The sequence below is a fragment of the Palaemon carinicauda genome, chromosome 18, assembly GCF_036898095.1.
Source record: "Palaemon carinicauda isolate YSFRI2023 chromosome 18, ASM3689809v2, whole genome shotgun sequence".
Lineage (NCBI taxonomy): Eukaryota > Metazoa > Arthropoda > Malacostraca > Decapoda > Palaemonidae > Palaemon > Palaemon carinicauda.
The window spans coordinates 62,948,566-62,970,551 of record NC_090742.1 but is presented as its reverse complement, the minus strand read 5'-3'; the positions used below and the strand labels follow the sequence as shown (position 1 = coordinate 62,970,551).

The window sequence follows — 21,986 nt, the reverse complement described above, 5'->3', positions numbered from 1 at the left end:
CGTGGTGGAATGAGGATGACGGTATGGGAGTTGAAGGAGTTCACCCCCCTTGCGTCTCCCTCTCCCTCTCTGAGGCTGTCTAACAATCCTCCTTCTCCTCTCTCTCTCTCTCTCTCTCTCTCTCTCTCTCTCAATAAGTGGGTAATTGATATGAATATTTGATTTTAAACTCCATCTTGCATAGAAAGGAGAGTTCATACTTTAGTGTTGCCCCTGGAATGTGTTCTTAGAAGCTATTTAAAGAAAATGTTAAGTAAAATCTCTCTCTCTCTCTCTCTCTCTCTCTCTCTCTCTCAGTTCCTCACTCACTTCCCTGCCTTCTCATCCTCACCCCGAGACTTTACCCAAAGGCCGAATTCGTATCCTGGGGACCTCGGTTTGTTGGCAGTTACCGTCCAGCTTCGTTACAGTGCGCAGGCCAAGGGTGGTTGGGTGACCCTGTCTAGTTTTCTTCGCATTTAAGTACCTTCATCTCTCGCCAGTAAGTAATTCTAATGGATTTAGTATCCTTAACTAATAAGAAAATCAGGGAGTCTGATTTCCTACAATCAAGGGCTAAATATTAAGTTTTCTAACGGATTTAGTATCCTTAACTAATAAGAAAATCAAGGAGTCTGATTTCCTACAATCAAGGGCTAAATATTAAGTTTTCTAACGGATTTAGTATCCTTAACTAATAAGAAAATCAAGGAGTCTAATTTCCTGTAATCACAAGCTAAATACTAAGTTTCTTCGTAAGACAGACCTCAGTTATTGTAACGCCAGTATATAGTGATTAATTATTCAATGTGATTTTAGGGAGACTAGCTAAAATGCCCGAGACATTGTGATTTTGGTAACGTAACGTGAAACTCTAGCCATTTGTGACAGCTATTTTAAGTAGGGCGTAACGAGTGCAGAAAGGACAAGGGATCCATTGTTTCAGAGTACTCGGATTCCAAGACGAGATACATATATATGTATATATATACATATATATATATATATATATATATATATATATATATATATATATATATATATATATATATATATATATATATATATATATATATATATATATATATATATATATATATATATATATATATATATATATATATATATATAGAACTGCGTGGTCACTGAACTTCCAAAAAAGGATAAGTAAATATATAAGGGAATTCAACTAGGCCTAATTATATATAATATTATAGCTCTTTGCCCGATAAAATTCATAACGAACTTGGTGTTTAATATACCTTGAAAGAATAAATGAATGTTTTTAAGCTTGCACAGAAGAAAGAGTTGTAACATTCGAAAGTTTTAAACAACTAGCAGACCAAACACTAAACAAACACAGCAGGTGAGGTCATCAATGGACCAGGTAGGACTCATAAAAGGAGTGTTGCCAGGTGGTAGAGAAAATGCGCGCCCACGTGCGCCCTCGAATAAGATGGAAGGGCGTAGAGGGAAGACTGACGAGGAACTACCAAAGGAGAATGAATTACAAGAGATGTCTAATGATATGGTTGAGAGTGAAGCCCCCCCCCCCTCCCACCACTTTTATGGTTGAGGGTGTGTTGATGGACTAGCAAGGGGTGGGTGGTTATGCCTGTAAAAGGGGGGGGGGGGGTACTGTCCACTAGAACTTTCTGTAGGCCTTGATAGAATTTTCTATAGGCGTTGGTTACAACTTCGACACGGCTAAATGTATGGCTTAATTTGATTATTTCATTGTTTATTGTTACTAAGTATGTATATTGCTGTTACACACTTATTACACAGTACATGATTATGTACATATTATTATTATCATCATCATCATTATCATCTCCTACGCCTATTGACGCAAAGGGCCTCGGTTAGATTTCGCCAGTCGTCTCTCTCTCTCTCTCTCTCTCTCTCTCTCTCTCTCTCTCTCTCTCTCTCTCTCTCTCTATATATATATATATATATATATATATATTATGAATGATTTTAGCTTTTATAAAATATTATAAAAGCTAAAATAATTAATTTATTATTTCCTCTTACACTGAATTTCGCGTAATATTTATCAAACTTCAACCCGACATCTTGAAAGAAGAAACCATGAAGATGATATATATAATAGGATGACTACATTAAAATAAAAACTGCATGAACATAATAATATGCAATTGTTACTTTTTCTGGCATTAAGGATTTTTCTGAATAAGTATTTCGGAAAAGATTGACTTTAATAAATGTAGAAATTCCCATACTATTCAAAATTTAATCGAAGTTCATTATGAATGGATCAACATCATTTTGCACATGTTGAAATCAATAGACTTCATCGTAGTGAAAAATATATCCAAGATTCTGAGACGATATATTTACACGATGGATGCTAAGATAAACATTGAACATTCGCTGGGAATCTCCAGTCTGACTCTAACCGATTTCATGCAACTGTTTAAACATGATATTGCTTAAGCAAACATTAAAAACTGACAATCTTCAACTTCAAAATATATGTCTGTATCTCTTTCATTGATTACATGAGTCTTTTTATAGTTTATTTATGACATATTTGTTTTTGATGTTGTTAATAGTTTGTATATGACATGTCTGTTTTGACGTTGTTACTTATTTTAGATTTATTGTTAATTTGTTCTCTTCATTTATTTATTTCCTTATTTCCTTTCCTCACTGGGCTATTTTTCCCTGTTGGAGCCCCTGGGCTTATAGCATCTTGCTTTTCCAACTAGGGTTGGAGCTTGGATAATAATAATAATAATAATAATAATAATAATAATACAGTTCTTTTTCGTATTAAAAGAGCATGCTATGGTCTACTAAATGAGAAATGTATTTGTGTTTGCGTTCAAAGAACCACAGCTCTCAACATCTCGTTTCAACAAGCATTGTAAAGTATTGTAAATTAATCTTGTTAGAGCAATACTGTGCGATTGAGGTAATTCTGATTATATATTTGGCTGATTGTCTACATAAACTGATTCATGTCACTCTCTTGGCATGAATGAGAAATGAACAATAGTTCTGGTACTAAAATAAGACAGACTTTTTTTCAAAGGCCGCTCGTGAATGGTTGAAGCAAGAAACAGTAACAATTAACATTGTCCTAACTAGTTGGACAATGCCCTAGAGACTGACCATAAAATATATGATCAGCCTCCAAGCCCTTTCTCCACCCAAGATAGAACCAGGGAGGGCCAGGGAATGTCTACTGTCTGTTGATGACTCACCAAGTAGACCTATAGGCTTCCCCAAACCCCAGATCTTTAGCACGTTCCTGACTGGTAAACGCCAGACTGGGGCTCGAGTCCCGTTCAGCTCGTTAGTTTCTTTGGTCGATGCAACCTCACCATCCTTGTGAGCTAAAGATGTGGGGGGGGGGGGGTTTGGGAAGCTTATAGGTCTATCTGTTGTGTCACCAGCAGCCATTGGCTGGTCCTCCTTGATCCTAGCTTGGGTGGAGGGGGGCTTAAGTGTTGATCATATGTATATATGGTCAGTCTCTAAGGCATTGTCCTACTAGGTACGGCAATGTCACTGTCCCTTGCCTCTGCCATTCATGAGCGGCCTTTCAACCTTGAAACTCGAACCCCATGCAGGGACGTTTCCAATAGGCCACCACAGCTCAAAAATTGTTGTTTATCTTATAGTCAAACGATAAGTCATCAATACAACTACTAACTGTGCCTATGTATCCTAAATGCTCAAGAATTAAGAAAGGAAACACAAGCTAATGAATTCAAATACACACTTAATTAGAAACAGCATCTTCTGAAGTCTTTACGTCTACCACCGGCTGTTATATTCTGAGCTATTTATAGCTCAGTTTCGCCCCACCCTGTCTGCGGCCAACCACAGTCACCTAACCACCTAATACTACTGGATTTTACAAGGAAACGGGTCATTGTTGTTTGCCCTCTCTCTCTCTCTCTCTCTCTCTCTCTCTCTCTCTCATATATATATATATATATATATATATATATATATATATATATATATATATATATATATATATAATATATATATATATATATATATATATATCGAAGCGTGTATTAAGCCCTACTCAAGTCAGAGAGAGAGAGAGAGAGAGAGAGAGAGAGAGAGAGAGAGAGAGAGAGAGAGAGAGAGAGAGAGAGAGAGATCCATATAATGGATGAGCTGGAGCTAAAAAGGAATCGTGTTACAGAGAACAGCCCAAAGAGGAGAAGAAGAAGAATAAGCCAAGGGGCCACAGAACACCAAATAACAGATGGCTGTCTTGTGTTTCATCTCCCTCTCAGTTTATTTGTACCATGAAGTCTTTCATTAATTCACCCGTTTTTTACTAAGTGTCAAATTTCACGTTACAGAAAAAGGGCTTTTATCTTTCGGACTCCAATACTGAATGCAAATCTACGTTTTCTCATTCTCGTATGTAGATTTTAAAAGGTCTTTTACAGCGTAAGGTTAAAGTAATAAGGTGGTATTTTGCATTGCTAATATGATAAAGGATTGGATAAGCGGTAGTTGACGGATAGAAAGGTTGTGTATTTGGTTGGGTGAGAGAACAGTAACCTTAACACAAGGGAGTCCAAGTAATATTAAATAAACCACCAAAGCTTTGATATATTCATCATCATGTTCTCCTACGCCTATTGACGCAAAGAACCCCAGTTAGATTTCGTCAGTCGTCTCTTTCTTGAGCAATTATTTCAATACTTCTTTATTCAACATATAATTCACGCTTCATAGCCCTCAGCCACGTAGGCCTAGGTTTTCCAACTCTTCTAGTGCCATGTGGAGCCCAGTCGCAACTTTTAATCTTTGGTATAGTCGAATTAAGATTTATATTTTGAGCCCCTGTTCCCAAATATGACCAAATGTCGCTCAAAAGTAACTATAAATAGCTAAATATAATTGAAAAGCTAACCACATCAAGTTTCATAACAATGTGCTCCGTATTCTGGCTTGCGAGAAAATTTTTTTATCACAGCAGTTGCTAGGCCTATAGCGAACCAGGATTAGTAGGCAGAGAAACTATCATTGAGTGAGCTTATACGGTTATATACAGAAATATCTAAATTAAGCATTATCTAACATGTTATAACATTTATTACGTAGAAAACCTGATATGAGAGTAAGCAAATGAGACTAGCCTAACCTTGCCTAACCCAACTACTGCACCTTTGCACGGATCTATTCAAATGTACAATAGTATTTTAATTATACTATTAACTTAAACAATGTACAATGAATAATTCCATATAAAAAGTAAAAAAATAATCATTGTAAGTTGCAATATTGCATATGGATGTCTTGGTATAAGTCATAGGCTAACATCACTCACTGCAAAAATATTTAATATAATACTGATTAATGTCGAACTTCTCTTTAATCGGAATTAGCCTTTCTCAATTCAGCACAATTGTTTATGAATTGAAATAAGCAAAATTCCATCTACATATGATTTACAACCATTAATGAAAAAAATAGAATTGAGATCAGTGTTTACAACAGCCACTTCCGAGCGTACCTGGCGATGCAAATAAATTATTCTTTAATAATGATCTGATTTTACTATTTTTGCTATACATGCGCCCTGAATTTGACTATCTCTAGTCTGTATAAATCCCCTATGAAACCTACCTTGCATTGATGAAGTAAATATCCACGCACGGAATCACACACATTAAAAATATCAAACTTATTTAAAAAGTCGTTGTCAGTTTGTCAGGACGTGTTACTAACCGCCATGATCAGTGTTACCAGATGGATTAGTGTAAAAATCCCCTAAATTCATTATAAAAAATCCCTATTTCCACAAATATATTCTCTTCTGATCATGAAGGCTTTATTAATATAGAAATTACTCACTATAATTCATATATGCGCAAGAAAAATAAGTGCAACAATATAAAGGTTTACTCATCTTTGTTTATTCAACATAGAAACTTGTACAGAATATCCCCATCAGACACCCAAAATCCTCAAATCTAGGGATAAATCTCCAAATCTAGGAATAAATCCCCATAGCTGGCAACCCTGGCCATGATTGTATAAAAACAATGGCGATTTATGAAGCGCATCTCAATAAATACACCAAATTAGTACAATTTGAAATAACTAAATACACAAAACTTCAAAAAAGTTAATATACTCGTATCAACGTTTTCTTTAATACAAATATGAATATTACGTATTTGTAAGTAGCGTATACCGATTGTGCTCGTTACCATAAGTTTTATTTCTTTTTAAAGTGCATATGGAGGTTAAATTTTCATGCCCCTTACAATATTATACAATTGTTTCACTAACTACACCATTAATTCAATATTCAAATATTTTCATATACAGAATCCTATAATTATTCAAAATAGCCTGCATAAATATCTACCAATCTCTCTCTCTCTCCTCTCCTCTCTCTCTCTCTCTCTCTCTCATATATATATATATATATATATATATTTGAGAGAGAGAGAGAGAGAGAGAGAGAGGAGAGAGAGGAGAGAGTGGTAAAAGTAAATCCAAATAATGAAATTTTATTAAAATGAATAAACCAATTCTCGTTTGGGGTAAAGCTAACTCTATTGAATAATCCTATTTGAATAATCCGTGAAATGAGTGACCAAAAAGACTAGGGCGAAAGATATGCTTCACATAAACATTTTCTCTTCCGAGAGTTCATAAAAGCATAGATGAGTAGGCCTACAGTCCAAACATTAACATGAGCCAAGAATGGAGTTACGAAGTAAATAAACAAAGAGAAGAAGATGCTGAAGAAATTAAACAAGCATTATCTCTAAAAACAGAATGTATTATATGTTTAAAAGAGATTATATAATTGAAGAGACTTGGACCGAATTGCATATTAGGTTACGCTTCAAGGAACTTTAAATGTAATATCAAGAATTGTAGTATTTAAATCACACAAGCAGGGTCAAGTAACATTGCATTGATGACACGTTGGGTCAAATATCATTCCATTGAAGAAAACATTACCGTGGTATCATTGAACAACTTTTTATCGTGCAAAAAGGCGAGCGAGCTCCTACTGGGCTCGTATCTTACACAATTTACGAAGCCACATGACAAGGGTTCACTTTAAACCAATATATACAACGTCTTCGCCTTCTTTGTGTTGTTAGCATATACAGGGTATGATAGGGTACACTAACGTAGGCCAACATCCATATGAAGTGGTTTAAGAGTTACTGTTAAAATATACAGGATAATTATCGCGTGTTGCACTTAGCATACTGTTTACCATAGGCCTAGCAAGAGTGATAGCGAGGTGGGTTAAGCTAGGATTTTCTTTCTGAAGGAAAAGGGTTGATAACTTATTTAGGAAGAGGATTAAGGGTTCTATGAAAAGGGAAATTATTGGTGCATGGTTGAATATTGATTATAATTTGTTAATTGAACATATAAAATGCTCACGTACGCGAACGCGCACACACACACACACACACACATATATATATATATATATATATGATGAGAGAGAGAGAGAGAGAGAGAGAGAGAGATTTGAACCTCGAAATAGTGCAAGGGGTTAGTGGAAAGCAAACTGACTGTTGAGCTTGTAAGATAAACTGTTAAAAGAGGTTCATGGATGTACAGACATTTTTAGAGTTGATGGAATCCGAAGCTAAGTGGGCTAGTGTCCTTTGTCCAATAGCTGACAAAGGACAAAGGGATTGACATGAGAAATAGGAAGAGAGTCAGTTGAACAGGAAATTGCTATGGGCCTAAAAGGAGGTTGGCAATAAAGTAAGCTATTAGCCTATAACCGTTAACACGTTTTTTTTTTTTTTTTGCAACTTCTGTAAATCTGTCTATTGCAGTTTCACATGTGTGTGTGTGTGAGAGAGAGAGAGAGAGAGAGAGAGAGAGAGAACTTCACATGACCGCCAACTCAGCGTTTGTGAGAGAGAGAGAGAGAGAGAGAGAGATTTTACACAGTAGGGTTTGGGGGCAACTTCATACTAGAATTCATTGTTGGATGCTTAAAGATTAGATATAAAAAACTTACCTATGGGCCAATGGAAATTCTCTCTCTCTCTCTCTCTCTCTCTCTCTCTCTCTCTAAAAAAAAAAAAACTTTTGATAGCACTCATTGCAATGCTCCTGCGATAAGTTATTCAAGTTATGAAGTCTGATGTTTGGTCTAACGAAATTACAGTTTAAAGAAATGAGAGAGTTGGTGGGTTAGACTTCACATTGGAACTCGGCGCGCGGTTTAGGTGTGACACGGTACACTTCCTCACAGCGAGGTGTCAGGAATTCTTGTGACCAACTGTACTTATTGAATTTTATGATATTTAAATTAAAACAAGATTTAGAAGATGATAACGGTCGCTTATGAATGGCAGAGGCAATGGGAAAGGACAATGTCCTAGAGATTGGCCATATATCTACACATAAGACCAACGCCCAAGGTCCCTCTCCAAGCTAGGACCAGAGAGGGCCAGGCAATGGCTGCTGCTGACTCATCAAGTAGACCTATAGGCTCCCCAAATCCACCCTTCCCGTGCTAACAAGGATAGTAAGGTTGCAGACACTATAAGAAACTTGAAATTGTGAGGATCACGAACTCCAGTCCAACACACTGCTAGACAGGGACGTTTCCTAGTATCTACCAAAACAAAAATCCGGTTAGAGTCTCTTGAATATTTACATTGTAACAATACTATGAACAGATGGAGAGATAATGCCCAGAATATAATTTCAGACGAACATTTCAAAACACACACGTCTCTCATTGTGAAACTCACTGACGATATCAATTCTATTATCAAGATTTAATAAATATTCTTCGACATTCATTATTTAGAATTAGAAATAAAACTAGTCTTATTAATAACAGAAGACTAGTACCACTAAATACTAAGAGGCTAGTACTAGTCACCCACTCAGAATGTCCTCGGTTAAGCCGAAAGGAAGTGTCGTTTTTCACTCCGTTCAAACGACATTGCTCAACTTCCTTTCTACGCTTTTGTTTTTCTGTCATTTTCTCTCGCTTCCCTTTCTTATTTTTTAACTTTTATTATAAAATAGAATTATATTTTATTAATTTACATTATTTTCGTAATTACTCTAATACACAAATACAGGTGTTAACTTTCAACAGTATTTTACAAAATTAAAAATCCTTTGTTTTCTATTATTATTATTATTATTATTATTATTTGCCAAGCTACAACCCTAGTTGGAAAGGTAGGATGCTATAAACCCAAGGCCCCCAACAGGGAAAATAGCTCAGTGAGGAAACGAATTAAGGAAATAAACTACAAGAGAAGTTCAAGAACAATAACATTAAAATAAATCTTTCATATATAAACTATAAAATCTTCAAAATAACAAGAGGAAGAAAAACAAGATAGAATAATGTGCCCGAGTGTACCCTCAAGCAAGAGAGCTCTACCCCAAGACAGTTCTAATAAAGATAGACAAAGAGAAGTATAATCAGACAAAATTTCTTTGTTCCAAACTGCCTCTCGTCGTGTGACAGGTGCAAATGATCTAAAGATTGCTTAAGAATGGTAGAGGGAAGAGACAGGACAATGCCCCAGAGACTGACCACATATACACAGGATCAGTGCACAAGCTAGGACCAGGGAGGTGGGGGTATCCTATGTCTATTTAATTCTCATATATTTATTTCCTCACTGGGTTATTTTTCCTTGTTGGAGCCCTTGGGCTTATAGCAGACTGCTTTTCCAATAGGGTTGTAGCTTAGGAAATAATAATATTAATAATAATAATAATAATATAATAATAATTTTATAGATGATTTTACAAGAACAGCTTAATTCAACACTAACATCATTCGGTGTCCAAAACTTTGTTCACTCGTTTTCTCATATTCATTCATACAAATGTTCATTTCACTCTTTCTTGGTTATTATGAAGCTTCATTTGTTCATTTTTTTGTTCAAATTAACCTGGCAGCACAGGCCTTAGCTCAGTGTGGTATTATTATTATTATTATTACTATTATTATTATTACAAGCTAAGATATAACCCCAATTGGAAAAGCAGGATGCTATAAGCCGAAGGGCTGCAACAGGGAAAAATAGCCCAGTGAGGAAAGGAAACAAGGAAATACAAAAAAAAAAGAAAAAAAAATCTATAAGAGAAGTAATAAGCAATCGAAATAAAATATACTAAGAACAGTAACAACATTGAATTATATCTTTCTTAATATACAATAAAAAACTTGAGAGAGAGAGAGAGAGAGAGAGAGAGAGAGAGAGAGAAAACAGCGTGCCCCAGTGTACCCTCAAGCAAGAGAACTCTAATCCAAGGCAGTGGAAGGGAATAATATGCCAGGCGAGGACCTATGGACTCTGACCCACTAACTAAGATCTTTTGCTCCTGTATTTCTATCCTCCATTTTATATTCAATAGCCATATATTTCTTTCCGGTTACGCTCAGCAGCATTATCAGGCGACGCATAACAACTGGGTCGAGCGAGAGGGAGTAGTCATACCCTGAGTTTCAGAAAGAGAAATCGCCATCATCATCATCTCCTCCTGCGCCTATTGACGCAAGGGGCCTCTGTTAGATTTCACCAGTCGTCTCTATCTTGAGCTTTTAATTCAATACTCCATTCATCATCTCCCATTTCGAGATTCGTAATCCTCAGCCATGTAGCCCTGGGTCTTCCAACTCTTTTAGTACATTGTGGAGACCAGCTGAACAATTGGTGAACTAATCTCTCTTGGGAAGTGCGAAGAGAATGCCCAAACCATCTCCATCTACCCCTCACCATGGTCTCATCCACATATGGCACCCGAGTAATAAAATTAGTTTCATTTCTAATCCTGTCCTGCCATTAACTCCCAATATCCTTCTGAGGACTTTGTTCTCAAATCTACTAAATCTATTGGAGATTGTTTCATCGTCATACCATGACTCATGTCCATACAGTAACACCGATCTCACTAAACTGATATATAGTCTGATTTTTATATGTAATTTCAGGCGATTTGATTTCTAAATATGTGTATTTAATGTTATAAAAGCATGCATATAAGATTATGCCTATTTTTTACATAAAGTCTATTGTTTTCATTATAAAAAAAATAAACTCAAAAGCACAAAATAGAGACGACTGGCGAAATCTAACCGAGGCCCTTTGCATCCATAGGCGTAGGAGATTATTATTATTATTATTATTACTGTCCAAGCTACAATCCTAATTGGAAAAGCAAAGTGCTATAAGCCCAGGGGCTCCAACAGGGATAAACAGCCCAGTGAGGAAAGGAAATAAGGAAATAAAATAAATGAAGAGAATAAATTAACAATAAATCAATCTAAAAAAAAGTAACAACGTCAAAACAGAATGATGATGATGATGATAAAAATCATTACATCAGGAAAAATAATTTTCTTAAATTTTCTTATGCTTGATGAATAAACTGATTTAAAATACGAAATTCTCTCGAAATAAATATTCATACTATGGTTTTCATTATAAAAAATAAATTGAATTAAAAAACACAAGGTAGAGACGACTAGCGAAATCTAACCGAGGCCCCTTTGCGTCAGTAGGCGTAGGAGGAGATGATGATGATGATGATGATGATAAAAGAATATTACAGCAAGGAAAATGAATTTCTTAATTTAATAAACTGATTTAAAATGAGAAATTCTCTCGAAATTGCGTCAGTAGGCGTAGGAGGAGATGATGATAATGATAATAAAAAATATTACAAGAAAAATAAATTTCTTAATTTGATAAATAAACTGATTTAAAATGCGAAATTCTCTCGAAATAAATATTCATATGACATTCGGTACATCGTATTTCTCGCTCAAGAGGACAACGGACTTACCCACTTGAAATCACTATGAGAGTCCAATGTCACTGAGTATGTGTAAGGACACTTATGTCAGCAACACACGTACGTTAAGGTCGAAAATCACGGCAGTTGATGTGTGATTACAATTCTACTTGCTTGGAAATGACGCAGTTACTATGATAATTGTATGTCGCCCAATTGTGAGAGGATAGCGTTATAATTTCTCATAATACTACACATATATTATTATTATTATTATTATTATTATTACTCGTGATTTCTTTCGGGCTAATGGTTTTTGTAGTTATTATTATTATTATTATTATTATTATTATTATTATTATTATTATTATTACTCGTGATTTCTTTCAGGCTAATGGTTTTTGTAGTTATTATTATTATTATTATTATTATTATTATTATTATTATTATTACTCGTGATTTCTTTCAGGCTATTGGTTTTTGTAGTTATTATTATTATTATTATTATTATTATTATTATTATTACTCGTGATTTCTTTCAGGCTAGTGGTTTTTGTAAACTATTATTAGCGTTCCTGCCTGGCAATATATTGCACGGGGTTCGAACCCCGCTTAAGCTCGATAGTTTATTGTCGTGTCTGCAACCTAACCATCCTTGTAAGCTAGGGATTGGGGGGTGGGTGGGGGGGGATCCTATATGTCTGTTTCCTTTCCTCGCTGGGCTATCTTTCCTTGTTGGAGCCCTGGGTCTTATATCATCCCGCTTTTCCAACTAGGGTTGTAGCTTAGTTAATAATAATAATAATAATAATAATAATAATAATAATAATAATTGTATGTCGCTCAGTTGTGAAAGGATTGCGTTATAATTTCTCATAATACTGCACATTATTATTATTATTATTATTATTATTATTATTATTATTATTATTATTATTATTAACTAAGCTACAACCCTAGTTGGAAAAGCAAGAGGCTACAAGCCCAAGGACTCCAACAGGGTAAAATAACCCAGCAGTGAGGGAAGGAAATAAATAAACTGCAAGAGAAGTAATAAACAATCAAAATAAAGTATTTAAGAACAGTAACATTAAAACAGATCTTACATATATAAACTATAAAAACTGAAATGTTGTTACTGTTCTTAAAATATTTTAATTGTTCATTATTCTTGTCGTTTATCTAATTACTTATTTTCTTTCCTCATTGGGCTATTTTATCCCTGTTAGACCCCTTGGGCTTATAGTATCCTCCGTTTCTAAGTAGGGTTGTAGCTTAGCTAGTAATGACACTAGCTAATAATAATAATAATAATAATAATAATAATAATAATAATAATAATAGACTGGTGTTATTACCCACAGGAAGAAAAAATACCGGTTTCGTGATCTTGAATAGGACAAGAAATACTTATAGGAAAACAACAGGATCCAAAGGATTTGTGTATCCTGTTCCTTGTGGGAGGGGGGGGGGGGTTCAACTGCAAACGAACAAACAACAAATGCAGCCGTTGCTAGTCCATTGCAGGACAAAGGCCTCTGACGGGGGTTGTGGTGGCCGATGTGGTAACGTCCCTGACTAGTGAACGCCACACTGGAATTCGAGGTAGTTCTTTTGGTCACTGCAACCTCACCCTTCTTGTGAGTTAAGGATGGGGAGGTTTGTGGAGCATATAGGTCTATCTGTTGAGTCATCGGCAGCCATTGTCTGGTCCTCCTTGGTCCTAGCTTGGGCGCTGATCATATGTATCTATGGTCGGTCTCTAGGACACTGTCCTGCTTGCTAGGGCAATGTCACTGTCCCCTTGCCTCTGCCATTTAAAATCGTCAATTCATGCCTGGAGTTTGGCCAATTTTCATCACCACGCTGACCATTGCGGATTGGTGATGCTGGAGACTTTCGTCTGATTGCTCACACCAAACCAACCTAGTATGGGTGGCCCTGCCTAATACAGCTTTGCTGATCATGGCGATACGCTAACCCTTTCACCACGTCAAGGTATCCCCACTCACGAACAAACACGTACCATGTATTTTCGAATTTAGAGGCTAATGTTGATATCAATGCTTTGTTCTGTAAGATGGAACTAATTGAATACGATCTGTTGGTGTTTTTATCAATAAAGCCAATGTCTGAATTCTTTTAACATTTAGGCTATAGGTTGTATGAAATTGTGATTTTCTAAACTATTTTGTAAGACCTTTCCTATATAGATTTATTATTATTATTACTTGCTAAGCTACAACCCTAGTTGGAAAAGCAGGATGCTATAAGCCAGGGGCCCCAACAGGGAAAAATAGCCCAGTGAGGTAAGGAAATAAGTAAACGATATGAGAAATAATGAACAATTAAAATAAAATATTTTAAAAACAGTAACAACAAAACAGATATTTCAAAATAAACAAAATAAAATATATTAAAAACAGTGGCAACAAAACAGATATTTCAACATAAACAAAATAAAATATTTTAAAAACAGTAGCAACAAAACAGATATTTCAAATAAACAAAATAAAATATATTAAAAACAGTAGCAACAAAACAGATATTTCAAAATAAACAAAATAAAATTTTTTAAAAACAGTAGCAACAAAACAGATATTTCAAAATGAACAAAATAAAATATTTTAAAAACAGTAGCAACATCAAAACAGATATTTCAAAATAAACAATATAAAATTTTTTAAAAACAGTAGCAACATCAAAACAAATATTTCATATATAAACAATAAAAAGAATGATCTCAGTCTGTTCAACATAAAAAAACATTTGCTGCAAGTTTGAACTTTTGAAGTAACTGGGTATTATGGCTCAAATTCATACGGCAATATATACAGAGTGCGTTTATGCAAGCAAACATTGCATTTTTGAGTCTCAAGGATATGAACTTTCAGTTATTGAAGATACTGAAAGTTGCATTATATAAAAGATACTGAAAGTTGCATTATACAAAAGATACTGGAAGTTGCATTATACAAAAGATACTGAAAGTTGCATTATATAAAAGATACTGAAAGTTGCATTATATAAAAGATACTGAAAGTTGCATTATACAAAAGATACTGAAAGTTGCATTATACAAAAGATACTGAAAGTTGTTTTATATAAAAGATACTGAAAGTTGCATTATACAAAAGATACTGAAAGTTGCATTATACAAAAGATACTGAAAGCTGCATTATATAAAAGATACTGAAAGTTGTATTATATAAAAGATACTGAAAGTTGCATTATACAAAAGATACTGAAAGTTGCATTATACAAAAGATACTGAAAGCTGCATTATATAAAAGATACTGAAAGTTGCATTATATAAAAGATACTGAAAATTGCATTATACAAAAGATACTGAAAGTTGCATTATATAAAAGATACTGAAAGTTGTTTTATATAAAAGATACTGAAAGTTGCATTATACAAAAGATACTGAAAGTTGCATTATACAAAAGATACTGAAAGTTGTTTTATATAAAAGATACTGAAAGTTGCATTATACAAAAGATACTGAAAGTTGCATTATACAAAAGATACTGAAAGCTGCATTATATAAAAGATACTGAAAGTTGTATTATATAAAAGATACTGAAAGTTGCATTATACAAAAGATACTGAAAGTTTGCATTATACAAAAGATACTGAAAGTTGCATTATACAAAAGATACTGAAAGCTGCATTATATAAAAGATACTGAAAGTTGCATTATATAAAAGATACTGAAAGTTGCATTATATAAAAGATACTGAAAGTTGCATTATATAAAAGATACTGAAAGTTGCATTATACAAAAGATACTGAAAGTTGCATTATACAAAAGATACTGAAAGTTGTTTTATATAAAAGATACTGAAAGTTGCATTATACAAAAGATACTGAAAGTTGCATTATACAAAAGATACTGAAAGCTGCATTATATAAAAGATACTGAAAGTTGTATTATATAAAAGATACTGAAAGTTGCATTATACAAAAGATACTGAAAGTTGCATTATACAAAAGATACTGAAAGCTGCATTATATAAAAGATACTGAAAGTTGCATTATATAAAAGATACTGAAAATTGCATTATACAAAAGATACTGAAAGTTGCATTATATAAAAGATACTGAAAGTTGCATTATACAAAAGATACTGAAAGTTGCATTATACAAAAGATACTGAAAGTTGCATTATACAAAAGATACTGAAAGTTGTTTTATATAAAAGATACTGAAAGTTGCATTATACAAAAGATACTGAAAGTTGCATTATATAATGCTTGGACGAGTTATGATAAGACAAGAAATTGCAAGGAAAGTTTCTTATGACCAATTGCTTTTGGAAAATACAATGAGAGAGAGAGAGAGAGAGAGAGAGAGAGAGAGAGAGAGCAAATGGTTTTCCATTCTGTTAGCTTGACGTTGCAAACAGTTCGGGGGCAGGAAGTCGTGGGTGATTGCAGTGGGCATGTTACGGCCCTCCTTGCTTTTTGTGTGCGTTCGTATGTTCGTTGGAGATATACCCAGAGTGAATCACGCTGATGATATAACCATTCCGATAGCCGACACACACTCTCTCTCTCTCTCTCTCTCTCTCTCTCTCAGACCTCCATTTTGTAATACATCAAAACTGATATTTATTAGAAGTAATAAATTGAAAAACTTGAGACTTATCTCTCTCTCTCTCTCTCTCTCTCTCTCTCTCTCTTGTAATATGCCAAAACTAATATCTATTAGAGGCAATAAATTGAAGAGATTGATTGATTGATTGATTTCTCTCTCTCTCTCTCTCTCTCTCTCTCTCTTGTAATATGCCAAAACTGATATCTATTAGAGGCAATAAATTGAAGAGATTGATTGATTTCTCTCTCTCTCTCTCTCTCTCTCTCTCTTGTAATATGCCAAAACTAATATCTATTAGAGGCAATAAATTGAAGATCTCTCTCTCTCTCTCTCCTCTCTCTCTCTCTCTCAATACACCAAAACTAATATCTATTATAGGCAAAAGATTGAAGAATTTAGAGGTTCTCTCTCTCTCTCTCTCTCTCTCTCTCTCTCAATACGCCAGAACTAATATTATTAGAGCAAAAGATTGAAGAATTTAGAGGTTCTCTCTCTCTCTCTCTCTCTCTCTCTCTCTCTCTTGTAATATGCCAAAAAACTAATATCTATTAGAGGCAATAAATTTAAGATCTCTCTCTCTCTCTCTCTCTCTCTCTCAATACGCCAGAACTAATATCTATTAGAGGCAATAGATTGAAGAATTTAGAGGTTCTCTCTCTCTCTCTCTCTCTCTCTCTCTCTCTCTTGTAATATGCCAAAAAACTAATATCTATTAGAGGCAATAAATTGAAGATCTCTCTCTCTCTCTCTCTCTCTCTCTCTCAATACGCCAGAACTAATATCTATTAGAGGCAATAGATTGAAGAATTTAGAGGTTCTCTCTCTCTCTCTCTCTCTCTCTCTCTTGTAATATGCCAAAAAACTAATATCTATTAGAGGCAATAAATTGAAGATCTCTCTCTCTCTCTCTCTCTCTCTCTCAATACGCCAAAACTAATATCTATTAGAGGCAATAGATTGAAGAATTTAGAGGCTCTCTCTCTCTCTCTCTCTCTCTCTCTCTCTCTCAATACGCCAAAACTAATATCTATTAGAGGCAATAGATTGAAGAATTTAGAGGTTCTCTCTCTCTCTCTCTCTCTCTCTCTCTCTCTCTCTCTTAAAGTAACAATTTCGATTATATCGGTTTTAACGTAGATTTGGACGATTTGAAATATGATCTGATGTGAATATACCAAATTTGCATTGATTAGAAACTAGTGCACGCGATCCGTCAAAAATAATGGCTAAATATTTAGATAGATCAATCTATTCTGAAGAAGTGTTTTAAATTTTTTTCGATCTACCTTGTTTCGAGTATTGTTCTCCTGTCTGGTCTTCAGCTGCTGATTCTCATCTTAATTTGTTGGACAGAAACTTACGGTCTATTAAATTTCTTATTCCAGATCTAGATATTAATCTTTGGCACCGTCGTTCAATTAGTTCATTATGCATGTTGCATAAGGTTTTTCATAACTCTGATCATCCTTTACATTCAGATCTTCCACAATAATACCATCCTGTTCGTAATATTATATAGTCAGTTAATACTAATAGCCAGGCCTTATCCATCATGAGGCTCATACTACACAGTATTCTGGAAGTTTTATTCCAGCTTTAACCAAGTTGTGGAATGATCTTCCTAATCTGTTTTGACGCTGTTACTGTTTTTAGAATGATATATTGCTAATTTATTCTCATCATTTATTTTATTTCCTTTCCTCACTGGGGTATTTTTCCCTGTTGGAGCCCTTGGGCTTATAGCATCTTGCTTTTCCAACTAGGGTTGTAGCTTGGCTAGTAATAATAATAATACTGATGATAATAATAATAATAATATTAATAATAATCGGGTAGTTGAATCTGTAGAACTTCAAAAGTTCAAAGTTGCAGCAAATGTTTTTATGTTGAACTGGCTGACATGAGTCTCTTTTTATAGTTTATATAAGACATATCTGTTTTGTTCTTAAAATATTTCACTTTAATTTGTTCATTACTTCTCATTATACTTTATTTATTTACTTTCTTTACTGGGCTATTTTTCCTCGTTGGAACCCTTGCTTTTCCAACTAGGGTTGTAGCTTAATAATACATAATTCCAAACTACGTTTTCGTAAAAGTTTCGACGTCTGTAGTTTCAGGATCGTTGCTAAAAGAAGTCAAAGGCAGACAAGATAAACACTGGGTCATTGTGCCGTCTCAAGTTCAGTTAGTCTCTCTCTCTCTCTCTCTCTCTCTCTCTCTCTCTCTCTCTCTTGTAATAGATCAAAACTGATATTTAATAAAGTAATAAATTGAAAAACTTAAGACCTCTCTCTCTCTCTCTCTCTCTCTCTCTCTCTCCTTGAGATCCTCCTTTCGTAATAGATCAAAACATATCTATTAAAGTACATAAAATGAAACTCTCTCTCTCCTCTCTCGTCTCTCTCTCTCTCTCCTCTTCTTTTACTCCACCAATGTGGTAATTTCTTCACATACAAAGAAAAATAAAAAAAAAATGGAATAGATTTCCCACCGGATGTAGTGAACAGTAATAGGGGTAAACGAGTTCAAGAATAAGTTAGACAAGATCATAAGAACTCTCTAAATGCTTAAACTAAATCACAAGAACTCTCTAAGTGCTTAAACTAAGTCACAAGAACTCTCTAAATGCTTAAACTAAATCATAAAAACTCTCTAAATGCTTAAACTAAATCACAAGAACTCTCTAAATGCTTAAACTAATCATAAGAACTCTCTACAATGCTTAAACTAAATCATAAGAACTCTCTAAATACTTAAACTAAATCACAAGAACTCTCTAAACGCTTAAACTAAATCACAAGAACTCTCTAAACGCTTAAAACTAAATCATAAGAACTCTCTAAATGCTTAAACTAAATCACAAGAACTCTCTTAATGCTTAAACTAACAATAAGAACTCTAAATGCTTAAACTAATCATAAGAACTCTCTAAATGCTTAAACTAAATCATAAGAACTCTCTAGATGCTTAAACTAAATCACAAGAACTCTCTAAATGCTTAAACTAAATCATAAGAACTCTCTAAATGCTTAAACTAAATCACAAGAACTCTCTAAACGCTTAAACTAAATCATAAAAAACTAAATGCTTAAACTAAATCATAAGAACTCTCTAAATGCTTAAACTAAATCACAAGAACTCTCTTAATGCTTAAACTAACAATAAGAACTCTAAATGCTTAAACTAATCATAAGAACTCTCTAAATGCTTAAACTAACTTATAAGAACTCTGTAAATGCTTAAACTAATCATAAGAACTCTCTAAATTCTTAAACTAATTCTCTCTACCTGAGAGCAAATGGAAGTCTCCGCTGATGGACTAAAACGTCTTTGAGACATTCAAAATTCTTCTAACTCATATATTTGATTTTTCGGTAGAAATTTGATGAACGCGATAAGCTGTGATAATGTCAACCTAATTCCATCGGGTAGTTGAATTGACAGAATCACTATAGTCCATTTCTTTTATCGAGGCAGATTTGCACAGACTCGCAGCGGTGCCCTTTTAGCTCGGAAAAGTTTCCTGATCGCTGATTGGTTAGAATTATCTTGTCCAACCAATCAGCGATCAGGGAACTTTTCCGAGCTAAAAGGGCACCGCTGCAAGTCGGTGCAAAAATGCATCGCTAAAAGAAATTGACTATAGTTTGTAAATTATTGTACCCCTAGTGTACATGACCCGTCAAAATGACGTCTAAATGTTCTGATAGATATGCACACACACAGATTCAACCCTTCCCTAACCTTCCTCCTCTCCTAACTACAACACGGCAGTTTGTGGTTTCCGAGTGTACCTCTCCGGGTGCCTTCACTCATCAGGGTATGACTACTCCCTCTTCCCTCTACGTGAGGGACGGGGAGAGACTGAATACTTAAATGGACGTGTTCACACAAAACGGTTCGTCACCGTCACAGCACCATTGCGGTACGGAGTAGTTAAAACACAAAACGGTTCGTCACCGTCACAGCACCATTGCGGTACGGAGTAGTTAAAACACTAAACGGTTCGTCACCGTCACAGCACCATTGCGGTACGGAGTAGTTAAAACACAAAACGGTTCGTCACCGTCACAGCACCATTGCGGTACGGAGTAGTTAAAACACTAAACGGTTCGTCACCGTCACAGCACCATTGCGGTACGGAGTAGTTAAAACACTAAACGGTTCGTCACCGTCACAGCACCATTGCGGTACGGAGTAGTTAAAACACAAAACGGTTCGTCACCGTCACAGCACCATTGCGGTACGGAGTAGTTAAAACACTAAACGGTTCGTCACCGTCACAGCACCATTGCGGTACGGATTCTTTCCAAGAACATTTTGACGTTACTGCACCAAAAGTTGGCCTTAAATGCTATATTTTATGTCCTTTTCTACCAATGGGTTGGCCTTGTAAGCTGTAGTTGATTAGAAGTTGGCCTTTTAAAGATGTAGTTGATTAGAAGGTGGCCTTTAAAAGCTGTAGTTGATTAGAAGTTGGCCTTTTAAAGCTGTAGTTGATTAGAAGTTGGCCTTTTAAAGCTGTAGTTGATTAGAAGTTGGCCTTTTAAAGCTGTAGTTGATTAGAAGTTGGCCTTTTAAAGCTGTAGTTGATTAGAAGTTGGCCTTTTAAAGCTGTAGTTGATTAGAAGTTGGCCTTTTAAAGCTGTAGTTGATTAGAAGTTGGCCTTTTAAAGCTGTAGTTGATTAGAAGTTGGCCTTTTAAAGCTGTAGTTGATTAGAAGTTGGCCTTTTAAAGCTGTACTTGATTAGAAGTTGGCCTTTTAAAGCTGTAGTTGATTAGAAGTTGGCCTTTTAAAGCTGTACTTGATTAGAAGTTGGCCTTTTAAAGCTGTACTTGATTAGAAGTTGGCCTTTTAAAGCTGTAGTTGATTAGAAGTTGGCCTTTTAAAGCTGTACTTGATTAGAAGTTGGCCTTTTAAAGCTGTAGTTGATTAGAAGTTGGCCTTTTAAAGCTGTAGTTGATTAGAAGTTGGCCTTTTAAAGCTGTAGTTGATTAGAAGTTGGCCTTTTAAAGCTGTACTTGATTAGAAGTTGGCCTTTTAAAGCTGTAGTTGATTAGAAGTTGGCCTTTTAAAAGCTGTACTTGATTAGAAGTTGGCCTTTTAAAGCTGTAGTTGATTAGAAGATGGCCTTTTCTCATTTAGAAAACCTGGCAAGCCTGCGGTATAGAAAACGCTCCACTTTCCTCTTGGTAATCGGTAGAAGTGACTCTTTAGCTATGGTAAGCAACTCTTCTAGGAGAAGGACACTCTTAAAATCAAACCATTGTTCGCTCTAGTCTCTGGGTAGTGCCATAGCAAAACACAGCAAATGTTTTCCTCGCTCAAGGGGTTAACTATCTATACTGTAATTGTTCAGTGGCTACTTTTCTCTTGGTAATGGTAGAAGAGACTCTCTAGCTATGGTAAAGCAGCTCTTCTAAGAGAAGGACACTCCAAAATCAAACCATTGTTCTCTAGTCTTGGGTAGTGCCATAGCAAAACACAGCAAATGTTTTCCTCGCTCAAGGGGTTAACTATTATACTGTAATTGTTCAGTCAGGCTACTTTCCTCTTGTCAGGGTAGAAGAGACTTTTTAGCTATGGTAAGCAGCTCTTGTAGAAGCAAAGACACTCCAAAACCCAAAC

General features: G+C 35.0%; 1 protein-coding gene across 1 annotated transcript in view; it reads left to right on the top strand.

The window, feature by feature from the left end:
• Positions 1 to 326: 326 nt before the first annotated feature.
• The window catches only part of SPARC (secreted protein, acidic, cysteine-rich), a 92,819-nt gene continuing 71,159 nt past the window's right edge, over positions 327 to 21,986 (top strand). Inside the window, exon 1 of the mRNA XM_068391659.1 lies at positions 327 to 481. The gene's annotated coding sequence lies outside the window, so the exon portion shown is untranslated. The remainder of the gene's footprint in view (positions 482 to 21,986) is intronic.